The following is a 24845-nucleotide window of genomic DNA, read 5'->3' as shown; positions in this document are numbered from 1 at the left end:
ACTTGAAATTAGGGCTGTCAATCAATTAAAATATTTAATCGCGATTAATAACATGATTGTCCACATTTAATCGCAATTAAGTAATTGCACATTTTTAATCTGTTCAAAATGTACCTTAAAGGGAGATTTGTCAAGTATTTAATATTCTTATCAACATGGGAGTGGGCAAATATGCTGCTTTATGCAAATGTATGTATATATATTTGCGATTGGAAATCAATTAACAACACAAAAAAATGACAAATATTGTCCAGAAACCCTCACAGGTACTGCATTTAGCATAAAAAATATGCTCAAATGATAACATGACAAACTGCAGCCCAACAGGCAACAACAGCTGTCAGTGTGTCAGTGTGCTGACTTGACTTTGACTTGCCCCAAACTGCATGTGATTATCATAAAGTGGGCATGTCTGTAAAGGGGAGACTCGTGGGTACCCATAGAACCCATTTCCATTCACATATCTTGAGGTCAGAGGTCAAGGGACCCCTTTTTCCTCGCCAAAATTTAGCATAAGTTTAGAGCATAATTTAGCCTCGTTTCCGACAAGCTTATGACATGGTTGCTACCAATGGATTCCTTCGGTTTTCTAGTTTACTTGGTTCCAGTATCTCCACTCTAGCTTTCAAACTGAGCCCGCTACAACCGAAAAATCGCAATTTGCATTGATGCATTTAGAGTGGCGTTAAAACAAACTTGATTTAACGCATTATTATCGAGTTAACATCGACAACCGTACTTGAAATACAACCAAAACAACCTAGTAACCAGAATCTGATGTTTTTATTTTAGAGCTTTGAGCTTTTGCAAAAATGTACACCAACACAGCAGATTAAATTCCACAATTTTAGTTATAAAAACCTTCATTAGACCCCGCTGACCCTCACATCACACACTCTGCTATAGTGCAGAGCACAGGAAAGCATAAACCCCGACACAAAGAGCACTTATGCACAAATGACCAACACTGACTAAACAGTTAAATGAATGGCTATAGATACAGTATGTAAAGCAATATAACTGGCCTACCACCTTACTCAAATGTAACTTAACTTATGGTGGCATTGCATTTTAGCCCTTGCTTTTTTATTCTGATTAAAACCAAGCATTATTTTTTCCTGATAGTCAAAATAGCTGGATATGTATCCCCTATTAAAACCCATTATAGCTGCATTATAAATCATCATATTGTCTCAGCACGAAGAAATAAGACACCGCCAAACACCTAATGGACACAGGTCTGAAAGGAAGTAATCCATTTTTTAAACAGTGTTTTAGGGGGTGCCTATAAAGTTGCAACGGTTCTACACTTCCTGGTCGTGTAGCTACAGCTCTGACACCAAATCAGTAAGTGATTTACGGCCGCTACACCAGGTGACTGCAATGAATATGCTTGTTGAATGGAAAACCGGTAAAAGTATAATCCCCACGGACCGGGATTGCTCTGTCAGACCCCTCTTTGTTCTGTCAGACTTTAGGTGGTGCTTGGTTTATTGCCGCCCGTAGGTGCCAGGACAGCTCTTAGCCGAGGATGATCTCATTTTCAGGTTTGGTGAGTTTCCAAGATCTTTTAAAAAAAGTTGCTTGTTTTTTAAATTTCCCAGCCTCCTCCTGCAGTAGGAGATTATGCCACCAGCTGTTTCTCACAATTACAGTTTATGTTTGCTGTAGGCAGAGGAGAGTTTTGACTCTATCCATCAAAAACTCAGCGAGGAAATTACTGTCTGTTAACCAGAGTTTTCTTTATGTGTTTTCAGGGAAGATTTCCTGGCGGTAATGGAGCTCCAACTCTAAAAACAGCAGCTTTCAGCGAGGTCTTAGACTACCTCGAAAGACTAATTTCCAAAATCAGAGTGCTTATTATACCAACCCACTATTAGAGTTTCTCAATAAGTGGTAAAAACCAGGCACAAAGAAGCTTGAATTCCTAGCAAGACTCCATCGTAGGTTTGTGAAGGGGCGTCCACCGGGTTGTCATGCAGGCCAACAGGGTTATCAACAAGATAAATGTTGTTTTCTGGGTTCTTCACCTCGTCCTCAAACGACTGAGTCACAAAGTATCTCCACTCCACCTGAAGCACGTCTCCGCTGGAGAAACAAGGTCTGATCCTGTGGAGTATTGTAAGGATTTCTTGTCAGTGTTTTGGGACAGACAATTATCGTCTAGACTGGCGGATTATAAGAGCAGACTCGACGATACCATGAGGGATTGCAAAAAAAAAGAAATCCTCAAAAGAAGTTCTTCTTTTCTCGTGGATTTCTCTCTCAGTGGTGGTGAAAATGCATGTGCCAAGTGTTACATTTATCTTCTACGTCTTGGATCGGCATGAAATTCTCTCAGTTAAATCATCGTACGAACGACTAAAGGGATAGTTTGGGTGTTTTGAAGTGGGGTTGTATGAGGTTCCATAGTTGGTGTATTACTTAAAGTAGATGGCGGTCGGCCACGACCCCAGCTTGGTGAAGCAGACAGGAGTACCGACACTGGAGCAAAGCAATGTACTGTGTGCTTCTCCAAACTGAGGGCATGCCGATCATCATCTAATACACTGACTATGGATAAGTACCTCATACAAACCCACTTCAAATCACCCTAACTATCCCTTCAAACATAATAAACCCAGACTCTTGTAAATAGTATGGTACTTTCAGGCACACATTACTCTAAATGCTTTTAAAGTGTGGCACATAAGAATCTGAGCAAAACAGTCCCGCTGCTAATCTATGTTAGGGCTTAATTGAGAGATGATGTGCCGAGGCAGCTGTAGAACGCCACCTGCCAGGTTTTGACCCTGGTCTGGTGCTCAGCTGTGTCCAACCAAGACAAGCTGTGATTGGCTGTGGAGTCCGCGGCTTCTCCAAGGGCACCTGTGGACCATAATAAGTCTATTATAGTGTGGGCAAACCAGAAAGGCAAGATTCAATACTCCCTCCTCACCTCTGTTACTTTGCCAAAAACTTTCTACCACACCGGTGTGATCTTTTCATTACAGTTCAAATATGAAATAATCGCATGTGCTCATTTGTAACCGCCATCCATGGAGGCTTGTTTTTGTCCGTTTTCTGTCTAACCAAAGCAGTTGTCCCATCTACTCATGACTTATATACATTACCATGCTGCCATGCCAGCTACATGCTGCCAGCATTACAACCTTAATCCAATGTTACAAACTGACTCTACACTGTGTGAGTTATTGTGACAAAGTGTAGCTTAGTCTCAGCAGCGTGGGCGGTGACACACGTTTCCATCTGTAGCCGTACAATGCCTTTGCCCTTTGCTGACATCTTTTACTGGCAAACCCTGACTGGACTAGACTGGTGGCTCTAGAAACTGCATAGTACACTGTGTATTTAAACTGATAGCCGTCATTTAGGGGCTTCTTATAAATATGTGTTGAGACTACTGAGCCCGTCTCCTGGAAACCTGACTCGCACGCTGGTGATACAGGATACAGCGGCGGACAGAGCTAATGATGGGGCTTCCCATAAATACTTATGTGTGCTGTGCTCAGAATAATCAGTACTGAGCCCGTCTACTGGAAACTCAACTTCTGTTATGGTGATACTGGACAAAGCGGATACAGCTTGTGTCAGGACTTCCCGTTTCTTTTAATGATTCTATACACTTAAGGCTTGTCTACTAATTTCTGCAAGACTCCACACATGGATCATTGAATGCTCAGCATTAACACAAAAATAAAAAAAGCCCTAGTCCAAGAACTTTCTGCAGAAAAGCCAACTCCAAAGGCAAATCCCCAAGCAACCATCAAGTGTGACATGTATCAAGGTAATGAGTTATCCCCACTGCTGTTTTGCATGAGTCAGATCATCATAAAGCACAGATGTGAAGACGGTGGCATTTCTTATCTGACGGGGGAACCGTGGGCGGGTGGCAGTGAAGAAAAGGGAGGACAATTATCAGTGGGAGAGTCAAACTATCAGAGGACCACGTAGAACAGCTGCAAACCAGCGGGGGGTTCCACAGTAGCTCAGGAGCCACAAGAGAGAAAGAGACATTAACGTCCGTGTAGCTTGACAGAGTAAGACAGGTACTCAGGAATGACAACATCCAAGCCAGCCACACATGCACCCTTCCAGTCATCATCTCATCAGATATTCAGCTGGTGTATCGAGCTGCCAACGGAGGACGTAGAAGCTGCTGACATCAAGGAACCGACTAAAGTCAAGTGTGCAAAAAGCATCAGTTAAACACAACGGCTGGGAAAACAGGGCAAGGGCTAAGAGAGTGTGTCAACCACGGCCCCTCAATGACACACAAAAGTGTTGAGAAGTACATCTGTAAAGTGCCTGCCAAGAGAATATCTCTCAACCGTACTGCCGTCAGATAAAAGAGGTGACTGACATGGGTCATTCCTGTGATGCAGCAACATTTTAATATTCAGTAAGCCAAGTATACTTAGACTTTTCTGTATGCTTGTCAGTATGAGCCAAGTATACTTAGATTTTTCTGTATACTTGTCAGTATAAGTCAAGTATACTTATGTATACTTTTGTTAAGTAAATCTCTGATAAGTACATAAAAAGTAAACTGAAAGTATACTCTCTTATTTTAAGTTTAAAAGAAGTATACTAATAGCACACTTGAATAAACTTATTTTTGGTAAGTGTTAACATCATGAAACATGGGGGAAAAAGCCATGAGTGAAAGTTTTTGCTCACCCTACTTTACTCTTTTGAGTTCCCTCCAAAAAAATGTCACTTCCTGAAAATGGTCTCGATGGAATTGTAGTCCTTTTGTTGGAGGGCGAGAAACTACTAACTAACAGGGTGGAAATTGATACGGTAAATGACGAAAATGGTCAAAAATAACTATAGTTATTCCTAATATATACATATAATCAGAGAGAGTTTAACATGGCCTTTACATTAATTAAAGAATATTTTGCGTTTTTCATAATTTTCTGGCTTATAGTTCTTGGAGAAGTTGATTACTTAGCACTGGGGACATGGTGAAAACGTGTACATGTACCAAACAAAAGCTCAGTAAAGTAAAAAAAACAACATAATTTTAATTTGCATTATTCTTTGTTTATGTTAAAAAGAAGACCATAATCTATCATTTAAGATATTTGCTATAAATATTTGACACATTTTAAAGAAAATATGAGGAAATATTTCATGGGGACAAAAATATTGCTGCAAAACAGGAATGACCCACATCAGAAAATACAGGAAAACGGGGTCAACTGTAGGATCTGTAGAGCGGTGAGGATGTCTCCCAGAGGCAGGCGTACACTGAGCTGCAAAACCAATTCATGAACTGGAACCTGGTCCAGAAGAGGGACGGCAGAAAAGGATGCTTGAGTAAGACTGAGTAAAGATCCTGTGTGATTTCCGGATCCAGGCTGTGGCCCAATCAACAGGTCGCTGTGGTAATGCGCCATAACAGAAAACAGCAGTGGTGATAATTTGACTGTGACACTAAAGCGCAGTATGTGGCTCCAACAGATTCAAAGAACACCATCCAATACCTCTGTCCACAAAAGTGCAGTTAGCGTAGCTGTTATAGTCTAATTTTCATCACACCCACTTTAGCTATATTTTCCCCTTTTCTCAGTTCATTAACACCGGTTGAGGTGTGAGTACGTGCGAGTCCTTTCATAACCAGAGGTGGGTAGGTCCGCTAAAAAAGTGGATTGGAATAAAAACTTGGAAGAGAAAAAAGAAAGCGAGCAGTGCTTCTTTATCAAAAGATTTAACCCTAAAGTGCTCACACACATTTCATCAAATAGAAAAGCTGGTTGATTCAATTTGCTTTCCTGCATTTTTGCCTACCCGGCAGCGGACTCCACATTTTGCTTTGCTGTGGCGTTTGGTCGATTTTGTTGTCGTTAGCGGAGCCCATCCTTCAATCTCAGCTCAGGATTTAAACACAGAGTGGACACATATACAGACAGGTAACAATATACAGTAGACATGCAGGCTATGTTGCACACATATACACAAGGAAGAGTGGACCCCAAGTGGTTATTTTCAACCAGGGATGGCAGCTAAGAAACGTATCAGTCAAACAAAACACAGCCACAAAAACAACATCAAAATGACATTTCCATATGAATTTAAAAGAGGTAAACGGACCCGATTCGACTGTTATCAGGTCATTAAGTGGGCAGTCGCTATAAGCACCATAGATGTGGGTCATTAGGGGCCTATTATGCTTACTATGTTGTAAAAGTGAAAGTGAAGCTTAAAGGCAACACGTAAAATGGAATGAAACGTTACGTTTTGAACACAAACAAAAAGGCTTCTTTAGGTTTAAGCAACAAAAACACTTTATTTTTGGCATCATTGGGCAAAATTTCAATAATAACCTTTCAGCATATTGTAATTCAAGTGTTCTAAGAGAAAACTAGACTACTGCAGCCCCTCATGGCCCTTTTATCAGGCTTTAAAAAATCTAGCCCGTGACGGGAGACTTTGACCAATCACAGGTCATTTCAGAGAGTGAGCGTTCCTATTGGCTGTGCTCATAGACAGCAGATGGACAACAGACCTCAGATCAGCGTTCTGTGAAATCTTGCAGATGCCGTTAGGAGCACCGGAGGACTGAAAGAGCCTGAAAACAGAGCCACGATGAGGTGCAGAAGTCTAAGTTATCTCTCAGAACACTTGAACTACAAAAACCCGCTCTACTTCTGAGCCACGGCCGCCCCAAATTTAATAGCCTGACAACAGTCTAAATCATCTGAATAACTAGAGACCATCTTGCGATGGGATCACACCAGCCACATCACCAAATCGATCCCCCTTCCATAATTCCTGCCCTTCTACTTCCAACGCCCTTGCTTGAACCACACCCATCTGCAAACTCGACCTTCATTTTGATCTCAACTACACACCTCTAAAGTTTCGTGATTGCATCTCGCACGATTGTGGTATCACGTTGACAATATCTGTCCGCAGACAGACATAAACACCTGTCAAAGTATTCAAAACCTCCCCTGTGGTAGTTCCTGCTGCAGTAGGCGTCTCCAGGACCACATTTTGCCATGCTGACACACAAAGAAACAAGGTGAAATCAATACCAGCCAGACGCTGTCGCAGCTGGTAATAATCATAGAGACACTACGGCTTTTGCTCATAAGATCTAGTGTCTGTGTGATGATGAGAAGACAAGAGTCTAGAGAGTGCTAAAGAGTCTTCTGATCAACAGACACAGACCCGGACTGGCTCATTGCCATTCCCAGATGAGACCCGGGCTACAACGCTGCACTACTACAACATGTGTTGAGCATCCTTCCATATTTTTTTTTTTTAAATGTCTCTTTTTATATCAGAGTTTAACACAAGTCTTACAAGATGCATATTAGTATGCATGCCTAAGTATAAAGAGAATGTATGCATTTATGTGAAATAATATGGCCATGTATTATGCATCTCAAGCACGCATGTAGAAATACACACAGGATGCCACATGTGTTCGGAGCTAAAAGTTCCAATGGGATTCTTCACAACCACTTGTTTGAAAATGAAAATGGTTGTGTTTCTCTCCGAATGCCCCCCGTTGGTTTCATGGAGAAGAAGAGAAACGTTTGAGCGGACCCCCTCCTGTTTTACTTACGGCCCCTTTCACTCCACGCACTCTTTTCTAGCATTTCCAGGGAAATCACAGGCCGCCGCAGACAGCTGCCTGACTCTCACTCATGTATGGTATGTGTGAGTGTCTTTGTGCTCTGGTATGTGTGACAAGGGTGTACAATTTTGTGACAATGTTTGACGCTGTCTCCAGTGTGAGTGTGTGTTTATGAGGGAGAGTGTGTGTATGTGTGTCTTGTCAGCATGGAACAAACACAGCTCTATGAAGCTCAGCTCAACTAAGACTCTCAACAAACCTGCTTAACACCACTTTGAAGTTCTGCCTGTCGCTTCGCTGTACTACTACTGTTGGGAAATATACTGTAAGTTACAGCAGCATCAAGTAAGCAGGAAGCAACGGCTTTATGGATGCAATATAATAAAGCACGGTGTCTTTATTGCAGCGGTGGACAGCGATGCGCAATCAGGATAGACGGTGCCTCATCAAAGCTAGAAAGAAATGTTGAGATTATATGATAGTTTAAAAATGTATTGATCATTTCTTTATATACATAATTCATAATGTAATGAATCTAGGGCTGACAATTGATTATAATATTGAATTGTTATTAATCGCATAATGGTCCATAGTGCACGATTAATCGCAAATGAATCACACATTTTTTTATTTGTTCAAAATGTACTGAAAGGGAGATATGTCAAGTTAATACCCTTATCAACATGGGAGAGGGCAAATATGCTTGCTTTATGCAAATGCATGTATATATTTATTATTGGAAATTAATTAACAATACAAACAATCAAAAATATTTAGCCTCCTCCTGACAAAGTCTTACTTATGTTTTATAATTTAAAATGATGCCTATATCATCTTTCTAGATTTTTAAGAGGTTAAAAACAAATGTAAAGTTGCGTTAATGCGTTAAAGAAATGAATGGCGTTAAAACGAATTTCTGTTAACGCATCATTATCGCGTTAACTTTGACAGAATTAAATATATTTAATATTTAACTTTACATTTTCATTAATCATAATTTGTCTCAGGATTACACATACTTCACTAAAACTCCAATTGCTCTTAAAAATACCATTCCTGAATGCAGGAATTTCAAGGCCATGTGCGCTGCATGGCGCTGAGGCAGATGCCGGGCCTGCATGGATGTATAAAGAAAGCACTTGTATTTGTTAAGTCCTGTCAATGTAATGTCTATATTGTTGGGTGTCTGTATGAGTTGATTTGGTGGCAACTGATTTTCCCCTTTATGGATTAATAAAGCTTTTTAATCAAATCATCAAATTGCTCATTGGCCAATGTTTATGTAGATTTGCACATGCTTAGAGGGTTCTCACAATGTGCTCATGTTTTGTCTTCATCCTGTTGTTTTTTAACTGTCTATAGAATCTGTTTGTATTTCTGTTATTTTTTTATTTTCTTTTAATACTTTATTTCAAAAGCATGTACAGATTTTTCATTACAATTCTGCAAAAAATGTATACAAATAATATAAAAGTAAATTATAAATGATACAACAAATAAAATGGAAGGAAAGGAAAAGACAAAGTAACATTTTTTTTTATTTTTGTTCTGAACACGTGTTTAATAAAGAAAGTAAAAAAAAACAAAAAACAAAAAAAAGCCTCATGTCACATGACATCCACTCCCTCGCTCTGCAGCGGGGCGCCACGCGCTAGCACCTGGCAAAGCTAATTGATGTGACGTGTTACCTTGCAAGCAAGAGCTAGCATTTAGCTCTCCATGCTCTCATGGAAGTGATGTTGAGCTGTTGCATGTATTGGCAGAAAAAGCTCCTCAGCTGTGATTTGGTGGATTATACTGTTCACAAACAGTCCAGGGAATGACGTCTGTAGAGCTGCTGACTTGTTTGACTGACAGCGACCTGCAGGAGTCTGTACTTAAGGCCGCAAAACCTTTTTAAAAAGTTGGTCTTCACTAAAGTTCCCACCGCATCCGTGGAGAGGACCTTTTCAGTTAAAGACCTACAGCCAACAGAATGGACCAGGCTTTCCTCCTTGGTTCATACTTCTACTGAAAAGGAAAGACTTATGAAACTTTGGAATACACCTACAAGGAAGACTTCTATACAACTTGACACCTTCGTCCAGGGGGATAGACGCATGGATCTTCATCTACTGACAAAGGAAGTGCCTCCTTAACCTCAATAGAAGCTTCCAATGTAAGTATGTAATATAATAATAATAATAGTAATATAATTTCTTTATTTTTTTGCTCTTTAAAACTAATTCAAAGGCTTTTATTGTCTTTTATTGGCTTTGTGTATGATGTCTGATGTTTTGCTGCTGGTGCGCCGTCACCAAACTCTGATTGTGTGGTTGGTCATCTGTGCGCTTTTGCGCATTTAGGAGTGAATCAGCTGTTCTCTACTGGTGCCAGGATCTTTCTCTTTTTTTTCTTAACCTTGGTGCGCCATCACCAGATGTTCATTGTGTGTGGTTATTGGTGCGCTTGTTTTTTTCTTCTTTTTGGAGTGACTAAGCTGTTTTCTACGGGTGACAAGATTTCTCCCTTTTTTCGTTATCCTGTTCCGCTGTCGCCAGACGAGACGCTCATTGTGTGTGGTTATTGGTGCGCTTTTACGCATTTTGTAGGAGTGAATAAACTGTTGGTGGCTCACACCAGTATCTCTCTCTCTCTCTCTCTCTCTCTCTCTCTCTCTCTCTCTTTTCCTTGCACAGTTGACAGAAACGGTCCTCTTTGGAGCTATTTGGCTCTTTTGAGATATTTTACATGCGTAATGTACATATCCATATGCCATATCTACATTGATAGGTCGCTGCATACCCAGGCAAAGATTTAACTGCACGTTACTGGTGGTGGAAGAAGCACTCAGAGCCTTTTCCTTATGTAGAAATACCATAGTCAAAAAATACTCAATTCCAAGTAAAAGTCCTGAATCAAAATGTTACTCAAGTAAAAGTACATAGGTATTATCAGCAAAATGTAGAGAAAATATCAAAAGTAAAATTACTCATTGTGCAGAATTGCTCCTTTCACAGTGTTGAGTTATTCTAAAATATTATATTATTCTGTTTTTGTCATTAATGTAAGAGCATTTTAATGTTTGTCAGTGCAGAGCCAATTATAGATACTTTGTATACTACTGGGTAGATTAGTAATGTAGTACTGCATCAAATCATAGAATGTAAAAAGTAACTACTAACCATAAGTGTTTTAATATACTATAATAAGTGGAATAGAAGTATAAAGTAACGCAGAATGGAAATAAGATTGTACTTAGGTATAGTACTTGACTAAATGTAATTAGTTACATTCCACCTAGGGGTGTCAATCAGAAGTTTCATCACGATATGGTGTTATATAATTTTTTTTGGACAACGATATGATATTTGCTGATACCACCAAGTCTGCCATGATAAGATTGTGATACGATTCATTTCAGGGGCCTGTGATTGATATGACATGATATCATATTTCATATATATTTACAAATCAGTTACATTTATATTAACTCACGGAAAGCAATTCAATTTTTAATTGACAATTTTATATCTGGGCTCTTCCAGACATTTTAATGAAAAATGAAATTTAAAGAATTTAAATGAGAAGATCTATTTAAAATAATAATAATAATAATATAAATAGACCTCCTGTTGTTCACTATAAAGTGCCACATTTCTCATGTTTAAGTGCAAATGTTTTTTTTATCAGGTAAGAATTTCAAAATAAAGGCGTATCTTAAAGATGACGATATGTATCTATGTTTGCACTATGCATCGAAATATTGGATCGTTGATCATTGCATCAATATATCCATCCAGATTGATTTATCGTTACACCTCTAATTCCACCACTGCTTTATTGTGTAAATAGGTGAGAATGAAAACGGGTTGTAAGATGCTGTAAAAGAGCATTTTTCAGCACACATTGTGCATTTAAAGTAGATAACTACAAAATAAACACTAAATTTGTACTGTGACACCAATTAGCAGTGCTGTAAAAACTATTTTGTTTATGATCACAATAATTTATTATGGTAGCCTCTGTCTCTTTGAATCATCTAGCTAATTTCCACCTGTGTATCAATAGCAAACCTGCTCACCCAGTGTGACTGTGCCATGCAGCTAAGAGTCTTTCTCAATACATCTATTAAACATCCTGCTGCATTGTCCACCTCCTGACATGTGATCCAGTCAGCAGACATTTAAATCGGTACTTCAGAAGTCTTACTTTGGTGTCATTTTTTTGTAATTCTAACTAACTTCTATGATTAGAAAAGTAAAATATTCAAATTACTTTACTGGATACCTTTTGCTGCGACGAGGTGTCAAGACCACAAATCATACAGTTTAAAGAGGCTCATTAGCAACTTCACAGATCTCAAGGTGTTGCAGCATCACGATCATCCAAGAAATCAGCCAATAAGCTGCCAAACAAGCATTGACGGCTGCATTCAAACAACTGTCAGTCAAACTGCCATTAATGGACGTTCACTGTTCTAAACCTTTACCGCTCTGGGCTTTGGCAAAAACAATGGCCACCTGGATTCATTTTGCACAAAAGTGGCTGCAGTAACTGGGAAAATCATCTTCTGAATAAATGGCCTGCAGCTGCCACCATTTTCCCTTTACAAACATAACCTGTAGTAAACCAAAGAAAAAATAGTGTAAAAAAACATTGATGGCACACTCATTTTTCTTTCTAACTAAGATACTGGGATGAACTATGAGTTCCTCTTTCACAAACAACACAACTTTCTCCATGTTTTTCAGACAGCTTCTACAGTGAGGCAATGACTGTTGTTTACAACTGGCTTCATACAGTACTGGGCTAAATCTCATCAAATCCAAATCTCTTGACAACTCTTGTTAGTGCTAAAGCTAACTTTTAAAACACTTATATGCCTCTCTTGGCAAGTAGTAAGAAAGCCATAACTCTAAAGTGGATGCAGACTGATCCTCCAACATTAGACCAATGGCGGGGTATTGTAAATGAAATACATTGTATGGGAAGACTCACATTTATTTTAAGGCTTAAATTGGAAAAAAGTATTGAGTACTGGGGAAAAATGGATTGTGTATTTACACCGTTGATTGAAGTGTGACATTGTATATTAAGATGTATTTACAAAAATGTACTGTGATCTGACATTGCAACACTCATGATGACCTTGTGTTCTTTGTTCTCAAATAAAAAAAGAGTTAAAAAAAACAAACACTTATATGCCTCTATTATGGCCCTTCTTTTATAAGATAAGTTGATTCACTTTTTAGTTATGCTTTTGGTATTTTTTCAGCTTGACACAGCTTTATTATGTCTTTAACTTTATAGCAACAACATAACATATAATGACACCAGCATCTTATTACAGCTGAAGAAGCCTAAACGCAGCTTAACACACAAACTAAACACATCGCTGAAACACAGATAACAAATAATTAAAGATTATTAAACTGCATGAGACATCACCAGCAAATATAAAGTTTCTTAATAAGCTCACTGGAATGACTGGAAACTACTTGTCTACTACTTGGTCTGTGGTGGGAGGGATTATACATCTTGTCCCACCCAAAATGTAGCCACAACAGTGAGCTGGTTAATGGTAACCGGTCTGGTTACACCCAAGTAGCGTGACTCTGTGTTGTGTTCTGGCATCGTTGTAATGAAGAGGCAGGAAGCAGTACTGGGTTTCTGGTTCTTCACAATCTCTGTGATGATACAAATGCACAACAAAGTCATCCGCTGAGCGTGTGTGTGTGTGTGTGAAAGAACTGACTCCCCTCACGTCAGTTAAAAAAAAAAGCCTTTTTAACCACAACACAATTCCACATCTTACAACACACTAAAGTTCGATTGCACAGGTTATACATTATATAAATACTAAATATAACCAGTTATATTTAAACATCTGAAAACCCATATTTCATTGCTTTAAGCAATATAAAAATAGAAAGTCACAATAAGAAACACAGTATCAATTAATATGAACATCTCAAGGCGGGAGATTCAGACCCAAAAAGGGAAAACATAGTGAAAGGGGATGCGTTGGTGAAATTCATATAGTATATTTATATTCCCCTCTTACATCTACAGCAAGGTGAGTATGTTTTCCCAATCCCAAGCAGTTGCTAGGCAGAAGAGAATCACCTGACCAATCACCTTTGTGTATGTGTGTGTCGTGTGTATTTCTTGCTGCGCTGCGAGGCAAAGGAGCAAAAAAAAAAAAAAGAAATAGCACGAACATTTCAACTGTTTTTGTCTCTGTGGCTCGCTATTACTACAAAATGGTAACCTGATATTCAAACTCATTTAATTCTATTCAACATTATTTATTCTGACTTTCTTCTTAAGTACCTCTCCTAACATTTCACCTCTCATCCAATACTACTTTGCTCCATGTGCGACACACAAGACACCTCTGACTGGGCTGCCAGGAGTAATATCTTCTAGCTTTTCCATCATCTCCTTTGTCCGTAATGTGCAGAGGGATAGGTTTCCTGCTCCCCGATCAGGTCACAGCTCCAGGGATGATGCTGGCAGCCTCTACATTGCCGAGTGACGGGCTGCATTTGAGTGTCAGTTTTCCCATTCACGCACCCGTTGCAAACATACCTGGGGGGAATGATGACAACCTCTCTACTGAAGTTCACCTGATGCATGGCAAAGGTAGAACTGCAGACTTCACTACCACTGAAATCCTGTCTCAACTATAGAAGGAGCAGGCACAAAACATATGGCTCCATGACTCAGCACAACAGCATGCAGAACAGCATCATGTCATCCTTATTGTCTGAGAGGTGAGAGGCTCCAAACAGCCACTGCTACACACTCTGCCTCGCTGCCCTCACTGCAGCTGAGCTCCACAGGGGGAGAAAAACACTAGAAGTAGTCCAGCTATTGCTGGCGTCTCTTAGTGGACCGGACTTGGCAGTAAGGAAAGTCCAGCAGGTCATGTCATGAATGCTGGCAGGAAGATGGTCAGCAATGAGACACGGGAGGCAACTGAGCCTGGAAAGGAAGGGTAGAGTCAGAGGAAAACATCTATAGTGAAGCTGCTTTTTAAGTGTAAGCCCTTATTGGATTGGTGCAATCAAGATGCACAAAAGATGCACAAATAGTGTGATAATTGTCCCTTCCTAAGTCCCGTTCCTTTTCGCTCTGTACTCAAATAACAGTTGAGCAAGCTCGAAACCCGGCAGAACCTCGGCCAACTTTCCCCTTTGCTATTGTGTCATACCGGGGTTATACTTAGATATGCTACATCTGTTCCAAGGTAACATTGCTATGTAAGTCACGTTACATTTTTGTCACAATGTTCACAGTCACAACTTTGAGAGCCATTGTTGTTGTTGCTAACTGCTGGGCTAACACCAAGCCCTCAGGAAGTGCGCTGGGCTTTGAAACTAATTTTCGTAGTGGCCAAACGGCGATACTACAACTCCTGTGTCCGTCACGTGATGCCATTGGTCCCAAAAATACTTTTTCCCACAGACTTACATTGGGAAAGAGACTTCTGTAACTCGGCCGATCATTTTTTTAGGTAAATCAACGTCCCAGTATGAACACTTGAATAGCCCTTATTGAAATCATTAGGTCCTAAATGTTGTAAAATGCACTAATAGCCGAATCCAGATTTATTTCCCTTCCTTCGTTCATGTGAATGAGACCCGGACCGAGGGCTTGGAGGCGGAATTAAAGGAAACGCTTCTGTGCCTGCTCTATTGGCCCAATGAATGCGGAAGATCTGGATACTTAATCACTCGGCAGTCGAGCCGTTTTGGCTTCATGTGCGACTGAGCAACTCTCATAGGAATGAATGGACGCCCGCCTCCAACGCTGTATCCAGTTCTCTTTATACATCCATGGGCTAACACCCTTAATCTGCAGGTGACGAGCAAGACACGGGAACTAGCGTTAATTAACTGACAGCCTAAACTGTACACACTGCACAGCTATAACGTTTACTGTTAACCTCATACTCATCATCCGTCAGACACTCGCTCTCTCTCTCTCTCCGGCATACTCTCTTACGTTACTGGTCACCTGGCTGACGGAAACCTGTCTCGTCACCCCAAAAAAACACAAGAACTTCCTAGTCTCTCTCTCTTCTCTCTCTCTTTTGACCGCACACACCGACACTCACTAACGTTAAGCACACAACCTACACACTGAGTTATTCCTTGAAGGATTTTACTACTTGTATAACACATTGTAGTTTAAAAAACATCTCAAAAATACATAATTCCCGATGATTAGGTGCGGCGGGGAGTTAACTTAGGCCTAGCGGGACGCCAGGCTCGCAATATACAGGCAGAAACTCTGATGGAGCACTTTTGGACAATTTCTCCTCAAAGGCATTCCAGGTGTTGCACTTAGTTTTACACATAAATAGTGGAAGTAGTTGTGTGAACAGTGGAAAAGGCAGCTTGAGAGAGTAGGTAAAAATCCTATATACTTTTTTTACCTGGCTGATTGTTACAAGAAGTGGGTGTGCTGTAAAAATTTGTCGGTTTTGAAAGTGACAGAAAGGATCAATGGGAGGAAATGGGTTTCCGACTCTGTTTGACCATTTGACAAGCACTTTGTTTGAAGCATACTGAGGGCTTAAAGCCTTGGAAATATAAAAACATGTAGGCATTCTTTTCCTCCTTACTCCTTGTCGGTTGTCTCAGGCCTTTACATTCTTACAAACACAAGTATTCATCTTTATTTTCACCTCTTGCTTCAGTTATTCAAAGATCGAACCTGTAGGTGTCTTGTTTTATTGTTTACATTTGTATGACACCAAGGTTTCATCTGCTTTAGACCTCGCATGCTGCTGCCGATGCAGTCGTAGTTTGTGTAAGAGAAGGAGAGTCAGATAAAAGAGAGAGAAATAGAGACAGAAAGAGAAAGTATGTGTAAGACAAAGAGGATGGAGATGGAGAGACGGAGGGAGAGAGGGAGGAGAGGTGTAATGGCAAAGCTGTCTCTCTCAGCTCTGGGGCCGGGTCATGTCAGTCTGATCTCATTATCCAGCACTTAGTCCTAGAACAAACAGCCAGTGGCCTCCTTCCTTCCCTCCATCGCTCCATCTCCCTCTCCCTCCATCCCCTCCTAACGACTAGCACCGCTCATGTCCTAACAACTCGCTTGGCTCACTTACTGTCTAATGACTGCCACTCCTTATAGCCTGTGCTTCAAATCCCATTTATCTCCACTATTGGAGGCTCACATTCAGACCATTCTGTTTCTAATGCCCTGGGAGAGCACAGAGGGGAGAGAGAGAGAGGGAGAGAGAGAGGGTGAGGGTGAGGGCGAGGGCGAGGGTGGGACGGTTGGGTGAATAAGTGGGAGGGTTGGAGAAAGAAAGGTATCAGGAAGGGAGAGACAGAACTTCCTTCTCACATAAGTCACGGTGGTAATGCAGCTTTTAGGTGTTTCCATCAATCTCGACCTCAAAATAGTCAGGTGCTCGTTTCCTGCCTTTCCTTTCTCACTTCATTTTATGTCTGGGCCTCAAGTGGCAGGATATGTTTTGAGGATGATGATCTCCTCCCCTCCTTAAGTTTGATGTCATCCGCTCCCTTCCTTCCCTCTGTCCCCCCTTTCCTCTCTGTCTTTGTCCTGAGTGTTAATGTGTTAGATGGAGGTCTTTCACCCGGCAAGCACCATTACAGTAATTTCCTCTGTAATATGAATGACAGCGATCCATTATTTATCTCAGACTTGCTCATTACTCCCCAGCCCATTGCATATACCCTCCCAGACAAGGCTCTCACAGCCACTCCAGACATTACTTTATTAAGAGGGCGAGGCTGCAGCCGGCTGTCATGAACAATGCTGTAATAATGCAGGTGTGGCGCATGCAACGGTTAGGTTCATCGTCAAGAGAAGATGGAGCAGGATGTTGTCTAAAAGTAAAAATTACCATATTATCTGCCGGCAAGGAAAGGTCAGGATACAGCAGGTCAACTATATAGAGAATGTCTTAACAGTTTCTGTAGCAGGGAGCCGGGGAGTGCAACTTATACTGAGTATTTGCTATTCAGCAGACACGGAAGGCATGTGTCTTGACAACATGACAACTTAGCTTTAAGTGTCAATTTTTAACATGAAGTGCGACCTTCGGCACAACACCTTGGATGCACACAACACCAATTCCTCTCTTCAGTGCTTTATGTAGGATAAAATACTGAACACTCACAAATGTACTCATATCAAGGCTTCCAGTGACTCCCCTAATGTATATTCAGGCTAAAGTCGCAATGAAATGTGTAAGGGAATATAAACTATCATGATACTGTGCATTTTTTTTCCACAGCATCTAAGCTTAAAAACTCTTGGTAGGTTTTTCCCATGGCAGCAGTTGACTGAGTTTTTTAGAGCCAGCTTTGTTAGCTGTTAGCCGTTGCTCCAGTTAAGTTACTGCTCAGTTTGTATTCCTCTCGGAAAATGGAAGCTAGCTAGTTAGGCTAACTATCTTCCACTTGGAAAGTTTGAAAGTACAAGGTAGTCAGCCTAACTAACATTGGCTCTGTTTCTGTTGAGACTTAACGGCGTCTAAAATCTGAAAGGACGCAGTAAACTCTGCTAAACTCCGTTAACGTTAGCTATAGCAGCCGGTGTGCAGCAAAGTCCTGTGGAGCTAACGGCTAATGTTAACCCTTAAGTTTACGTGATGCGTTCGAGCTCTATTCAGTAAGAAATAGTAATAATATCATGTGTTCAAATCAGTGGGCAACCTCTGGGTCTGAGAAGTGAAGCCAATGCTGAAATGCCTTAAACTTGCATTCTTTCTAATAGCCAGCAGGGGGCGACTCCTCTGGTTGCAAAAAGAAGTCTGTTTTTATAGAAGTCTATGAGAAAATGAGCCTACTTCTCACTTGATTTATTACCTCAGTAAACATTGTAAACATGAGTTTATGGTCTCAATCGCTAGTTTCAAGTCTTCTTCAATATAGCATGATGTTCATTTAGTAAAGTATGGTCCAATTCAGAGTAAAATAGACCTTAAAGCAGGGTATGATTTAGGGCGTGGCTACCTTATGATTGACCGATTGCTACCGTTGATGTATATATCGATAATATAGTCGATGTATCGCGGCTTGTCCCACGCGCGGTGTATAAAATGACTATATTGCGAACATCGATTACAAATTGTCATGTAATGTTTTTAAGCCACCCCGCCGGCATGAGACTCGCTTTGGTATTTCCTTCTCTCCCTCTCTCCTACGGCCTACGGCTCCCTCTCACAGACACACACACATACGTCACAGGTTCCGCGTCCATCTAGACCACTCTCCTGGGTGAGTGTGTGTGTGTGTGTGTGAGACGTATTCGGCCGGGGTGTTTTTGTATTTGGAGGGAAGCAGAGGAGAGAGAAAACCCGGAGCCCGGAGAAAGCGGAAGACGAGAATATGACCAAAGCAACCAGAACCAGCCCAGAAACAAATGACTCTGGCTTCCTCGCTTTCCAAAGCAATCCCATGTGACAAAAAAAGTGCAAAATGGAAAGAAATCTGCTGTACACAACTACATTGCAACGCCGGTTAGCGTAGTTGAAAAGCCCGGATTTAAAAGATTCATTAAGACACGCAATTTTTTTGCAGAGAAAGCTCTACCGGAGTTATACATTTCAGTGAGAGAAAAGTTGTTCAACCAGCTAACAGAGGTGACCCACTTTTCCACAACTACCGATCTGAACGTCCAGCTAACATAACCAAAGCTGTGAGTCTGAATAAGTGGACAAGACTGCAGTGCTTTGGCCATAGGCTACACCTCGCGATTGGTGAGTCTTTCCACACTAGTGGGAAAATAATATTTTTTATTATCAGCAATGTTATAACAGCTTACTGGTAAACATAACAATAAGTTACTTTACACTTATTACATGCCATTAAAAACTGTGTGTGTGTGTGTTATGTATTTATCAAAATATATAAAGCATGTATTACCAGAAAACTATTTGGTTAAAGTGAATACTGTTGGATACTGTTTTGTTAAAATTAACTTGTGATTTCCCCCTTTTTGCATGCAAGATTAAAATTGTTTCAATAGAAACCACTAATGAATATAAACAAGAAGGTTTTGATGCAGACATATTCTGCAGGGACTACAAGAATCATCATATTGGTGTGATTGTATGCATCAAAGGGTTAAATTGAGCATTTATGAAGTGCTTAGAAGATATTTGAAAATATCGCGATAAATATCGTGTATCGGGATATTGCCTGAAAATATTGCGATATTATTTTTAGGCCCATCCCTACTTATAGGAGATTCACTGTAAATAAGGACCAGTCTTATTTTGATAGGAAATCTAAAATCTCTGAATATATAAATGATCTCTACCTCAAAATTGATCAATATAGTCGTGATTATGATTTTGAAGCCCTACTCCATACCGCATCACTGTCGCACCGTGATTCGAATAATGGCACGGAGTAGCCTATAGTGTATGGAGTTCGTAAGGACTGCTCAAATTATAGATGGAGCTGATAGTAATGGCTAACAACACCAGCTAAGAGCACAAATATAGAGGTTAGCCAAGCCTAAGTACAAAAAGACAAGTAAGAATGAAATGTTATGGTAATTACAGCTTTGACCAAATAAGTACTCAGGTCAAAACACACAACAAAGATATGATTCCTTATCAAAAATGTATTTTAATTTCAATTTGACTTGAATAGATCTACATCTTTAGATCTCTATCTCCATAGTAGCTGCCGTATAAATAGGGATTTGCCTTGCTGTATCTATGTCAAACAACGTTGCTGTCTTCTAAGATAGTTTTCCCCTCCGTAAACATGAAGGCCAACATCATCTATAGAAACCAGTTGCATTAAGTGAACATCTATATGGCGTGTTAATGTAAACAGACAACCGAATCTATTGAGGGAATGCAAATTGAAAAATGAGCACGAGAAGAAGGTTAAAGAAGCATCTGTGTTATTATTAATGCAGTCACATCTGATGAAACCATTTCCCCCCCCCTCTCTTCAGAACATAGATAAATGAACTGCAAATCAGGCTAGTGTAGAGACAGTGTCATTAATCTCAGGCTTTACCTAAGGTTTATGGAACGGTGCTTAATAAAGCCTCACACATACAGAATGTTCTTTGCTATAACTGGTAATGATTATAGGATATTAATGTCTGCTGAAACTAATGAATCTGCAGCACGCACATGACCTCTTTTGGCACTGAGCTGCATTGCAATGATAACTCAACACGAAGGCGGACTATTTCTCTATTTCTCTATCTCCTTTCACTTATTCTCACCCTGATATCATGCACACATTCCTCCCCGTATCGCTCCCTCTGTGTCTCCCCGTTCTCACAGGGCTACATTCACACCTCCTCCTCCTCCTCCTCCTCCTCCTCTATCGCGAACCTCCCCTTTTTTTCCCCCGCAGCCTGTGACATCAAGTGCAGCCGGAGACGTGAGGGATCCAGCGAGTAAGGCTCCGACTCCGCTGTCAGACAGGCCTCAGTCACAGTCTCTACCCCTGTCTGGCGCTGAGGTATACACATATGGCAAATTAATCCCTACGCCCTGTCTGCCGCACACAGCGCTCATGTCAAAAGCAGTACGCCGCGCCGAGACTGGGGTGACAGTTTTTCGAAAGACAGACGCACCGTGGGAAGCCATTACACTAGGAAACAACGAGAGGAAGCGGTGGAGAGCGGCGGGCCTAATGAAAGTACAGATTTGGAGGAAAAAGGAGAAAGAAGGAGGATTAAACAGGCAGGCTAATGAAGGGTAAACGAAGGGACACAAATAAAGCGGCTAATGAGACAGATGCATCAACCTGCTATGACCTTTTCCTCTTTATCTAATCATGCATGCCTTATTATGGTCTTTTTATTCACTGTTTACCATTAATAATAGTTGTTGCTGTCTCTTAGGCCCCCATGCAACACTCGCACAGATTACAGCTTCAAATCAAAACCATTTGTTTTACTAACTCCCATTTGTTTCGCTTACTCTATTATCTATTGATTGCATTCATCCCCGCTCTGACATTCATACAGCGCAATAACAAGGATAAGAAATAGATGATATAAAGGTTTTTTTTTAAGCTGGTGGGAGAGAGAAATGTGCTGAAGGTGAGCCTGGTGACTCATTCAGGTCATATAAATATAAAAAAAAGGTTTGGAAGCAGCTGACCTGCAGGTTAACTCAGGTACAGCATCAAATCTCAGCAGCTCAGTAGTCAATACTGGCCAGGGAGCGGAACTACGTGCCAGTATTTCTTGCTGTTGTCATGCTGGTGAGATCAGGGAAAGCAAATGCCCTTTTTCATTTGCCAGGTGGCAGAGAACGCTTTCTTTTTCCACACAGCTGACGGATGCCCCGGCTACAAGTTAACCTCTTCATGTACCCCTTTGATACAGCAGTTTAAACTTACATTTCCAGCTTCTTTTTTTTTTTTTTTAGCTGCGTACGCGTGCAAACGGAAGAGTCGAATCCGCAGCTTTTTCCCCTCGCCGATTTGCTAGAGCCTTCACCAGATGTTCCACCGCAGCTGGATCTGTGCTGTCAGGTGCTTCAAATTGACCATACTCGATTTAATTGCTCGGTTACTTTGTTATCTTCATCCAAATGTAGTTTCTGAAATCATTTTACAAGCTAACTAAATCAAGCCGCCATATGCCTCGGTGTGTTTTTCGCCAGCTTGGAATGAATGGAGCTCTTAAACAACAACAACTGCTGCTCTGCCCCCCTTGAGAACCCGGGCCGAGGCTGGGAGCACGCAGCTTTTTTTTTTCTTCATTTTTTTTTTATACAGCATAATGCTTTCCCGTCAAAGATGGAGGGGGCTCGACCAAAATGACTAATGGCATTTTTTACACAAAAGCACAATTATTTGTTTTTATCTCTCAGCGGCAGGGAAGACAAAAAAAGGCACGGCAATATAGATAGAAAGAACATGTTCCCGCCATGTTTCTCTGGCAGTTCTCAAAGAAAACAAGTCCCTGGGGAACTATTTGAAAGGTCCACGCTGGAGAATGAAATTAAATGCCGGATTGTTTGATCTTTGAAGCAAGGTCTGTTCTTTCTCACGAGATGCCTCAGCACCAATCACTGCTCTGAATCCTGAACAAGTAGACACTCAGATGAACCAAAAAACTCTTTTCGGTTTCATTATCTGATTGTGTGAGGGTATTTTAGGGCTTAAAAAAAACTCTTTTATTAACATTACACCTGTCTCATTCAATCCTGTGAATATGATGTATTGCATTTGAGAGAGAAAGGTATGGTGCTTCATGAAGCCATTGCTCACTGTATTAAAAGGTTGCAGTAGGGCAAGGCTATTTGGGTGATATTTTCAAAGCAAATTTCGGCATCTCTTTTTATGCTTTCCTTAGTCTTCATTTGCTTTCTCCGTTACATCTCACCTGAGAATTACTCTTTCAAGACAGCCCTGCCAACATAGGAAATGGTCTCCGCGTATACGCCACAAAAACCGAAGAAATGGCAAATCCTATTAATGCTTCCGAATGTGCCGGAGTCAGATACAATGCTAACATATCCAAGTGTATTTATGTCACAGCACAGGAGCTGCTCTGTTTTGTTTTTTGTGTGGAAAGTGCAGATCCATGTAGGTTGAGAAAATAACAGCGCTCGGTTCAAGGGGAAGGGAGGGAAGTGGCAGGACTACAGGGATCAGAGATCAAACCAATCGCCTGCAGAGAGAGGAGAAAGACGAGAAGGAGGGAAAGGAGGAGGAAGAGGAGGAGGAGAGCTTGATGGAGAGAGTTACAGAAAAGTGCTCTCATACACAGCCTACGGGACTCTCAGGTGTGAGGGAGGAAAAAGGACGAGTGTCTATTTTCCGATCTCATTCTTGTCGAGATCCCACTCTCCATCCACGCTATTGGGGTTGTGCGTGTGAGGCGTGCGTGTGAGGCGTGTGTGTGATGGTATCTTCCAGCTTGCCTGGAGACATGGCACTGTGTTTCACAGCTAGATCAGCAGTAACAACCACTTCCACCACCAGAGCTGTCACATGCCGCCGCTAACAAAGCTACAGCTCCCACTGCTAACACAGGTCACATTTAACAAGGAGAACAGCATGGATTGCACACATACTGTGCTTAATGCTGGTTTCACATCAAAACTCTATATCTAATTTCACACAGACTGTGTGTACAGTAATCACACACACACACTTGCTTTGTACCCACACTTTTATGTATCCATTTTTTCTAATTAAAGCTATTTCAAAAGTAGTGTGACAAAATAACTGAAAGGGACAGTGTGTAGGATTTGGTGGCATTTAGTGGTGTGGTTGGAGATTGAAACCAACTGAGTACCCCTCCTTTTACTGTTTCCTTTCCAAGACTGTGTTAACGTGTAGAGTTAACAGTTTGATATCCTTTTTAATTGACTTTTTTTGCAAATTACTTCATTTATCCAGATTTAAATGCTATATAAATAAGCTTTATTTTTAAGTTATTATTATGTATATTGTTGCTTTTTAAAACTATTTAAATAGAACACAGGAGGGCAACGAGGCGCAGCGTCTTTTCAGCTGAGACACTTTGGTTGCGTCTGGTTGCCATGATACCTAATATCAGCACAAGAGTAGAGTATTTGCTCTGGATGAGGGGAAGGCTGAAGAACGTAGGGAGAGAAGACGGACCCGCTGGTCTATGTGAGTTAATTTCTCCTCCATTGTTGTTGTTATTCAGCACTTGTACCCTACATTTAGGATGTGACTGTTGGCCTTAGTGGTATTTTTCCTTTCCCTCCCCTCCTTCATTGTGATTGGACGGCTAGGTAAAAAGTGAAAGTGATGAGCAAAGCTTTTTACCCAAAGTTGAACTTTTTTCAACGCTTGGCGACCAGAAAAAAACACCATATGTACAACGCTCAGTGCAGAATTGACGCTCAGCGCCTCGTCTCGCTGCTGCTGTTTGTAGCATAATGTGAATATGCGGCGCTCACATTGCAAAGAATTCAAAAAAGATAAAATGTGAACATAGTGGTTGTGATGGTTGCTTGCCATCCTCTGCGGTTGGCTTGTCAATAGCACGTTATTGCAATATTGTAGTTATTGCGACAGCCCTACCGCCAAGTGCAAAACAGCGGTAACACCGTTTGCTTCACTCGGAGGCCATCCTTACCATAACACACCTTCTTTAGGAGCAACGGAAGTCAGATGGTTTTGCACTCTGCGGCTCACGTTACCGCAGTTTCACAAGCGTGTCGGAAAACTACGGTGGCCTTCAGGTAACGTAAACATTTTTAAGGCCCTTGTTAGAGCCAGTGTTTGGTTTGTCCGTTCTGGGCTGCTGTAGA

At 41.0% G+C, this 24845-nt stretch overlaps 1 long non-coding RNA gene across 1 annotated transcript in view; it reads left to right on the top strand.

Moving 5' to 3' along the window:
- Positions 1-9139: 9139 nt before the first annotated feature.
- The window catches only part of LOC119493794, a 133087-nt gene continuing 117381 nt past the window's right edge, over positions 9140-24845 (top strand). The window contains exon 1 of the long non-coding RNA XR_005208021.1: positions 9140-9752. This is a non-coding gene — a long non-coding RNA (uncharacterized LOC119493794). The remainder of the gene's footprint in view (positions 9753-24845) is intronic.

This window comes from Sebastes umbrosus, chromosome 9 (assembly GCF_015220745.1).
Source record: "Sebastes umbrosus isolate fSebUmb1 chromosome 9, fSebUmb1.pri, whole genome shotgun sequence".
Lineage (NCBI taxonomy): Eukaryota > Metazoa > Chordata > Actinopteri > Perciformes > Sebastidae > Sebastes > Sebastes umbrosus.
The sequence above is the reverse complement of the archived record's forward strand: the minus strand, read 5'-3'. Positions and strand labels throughout refer to the sequence as shown.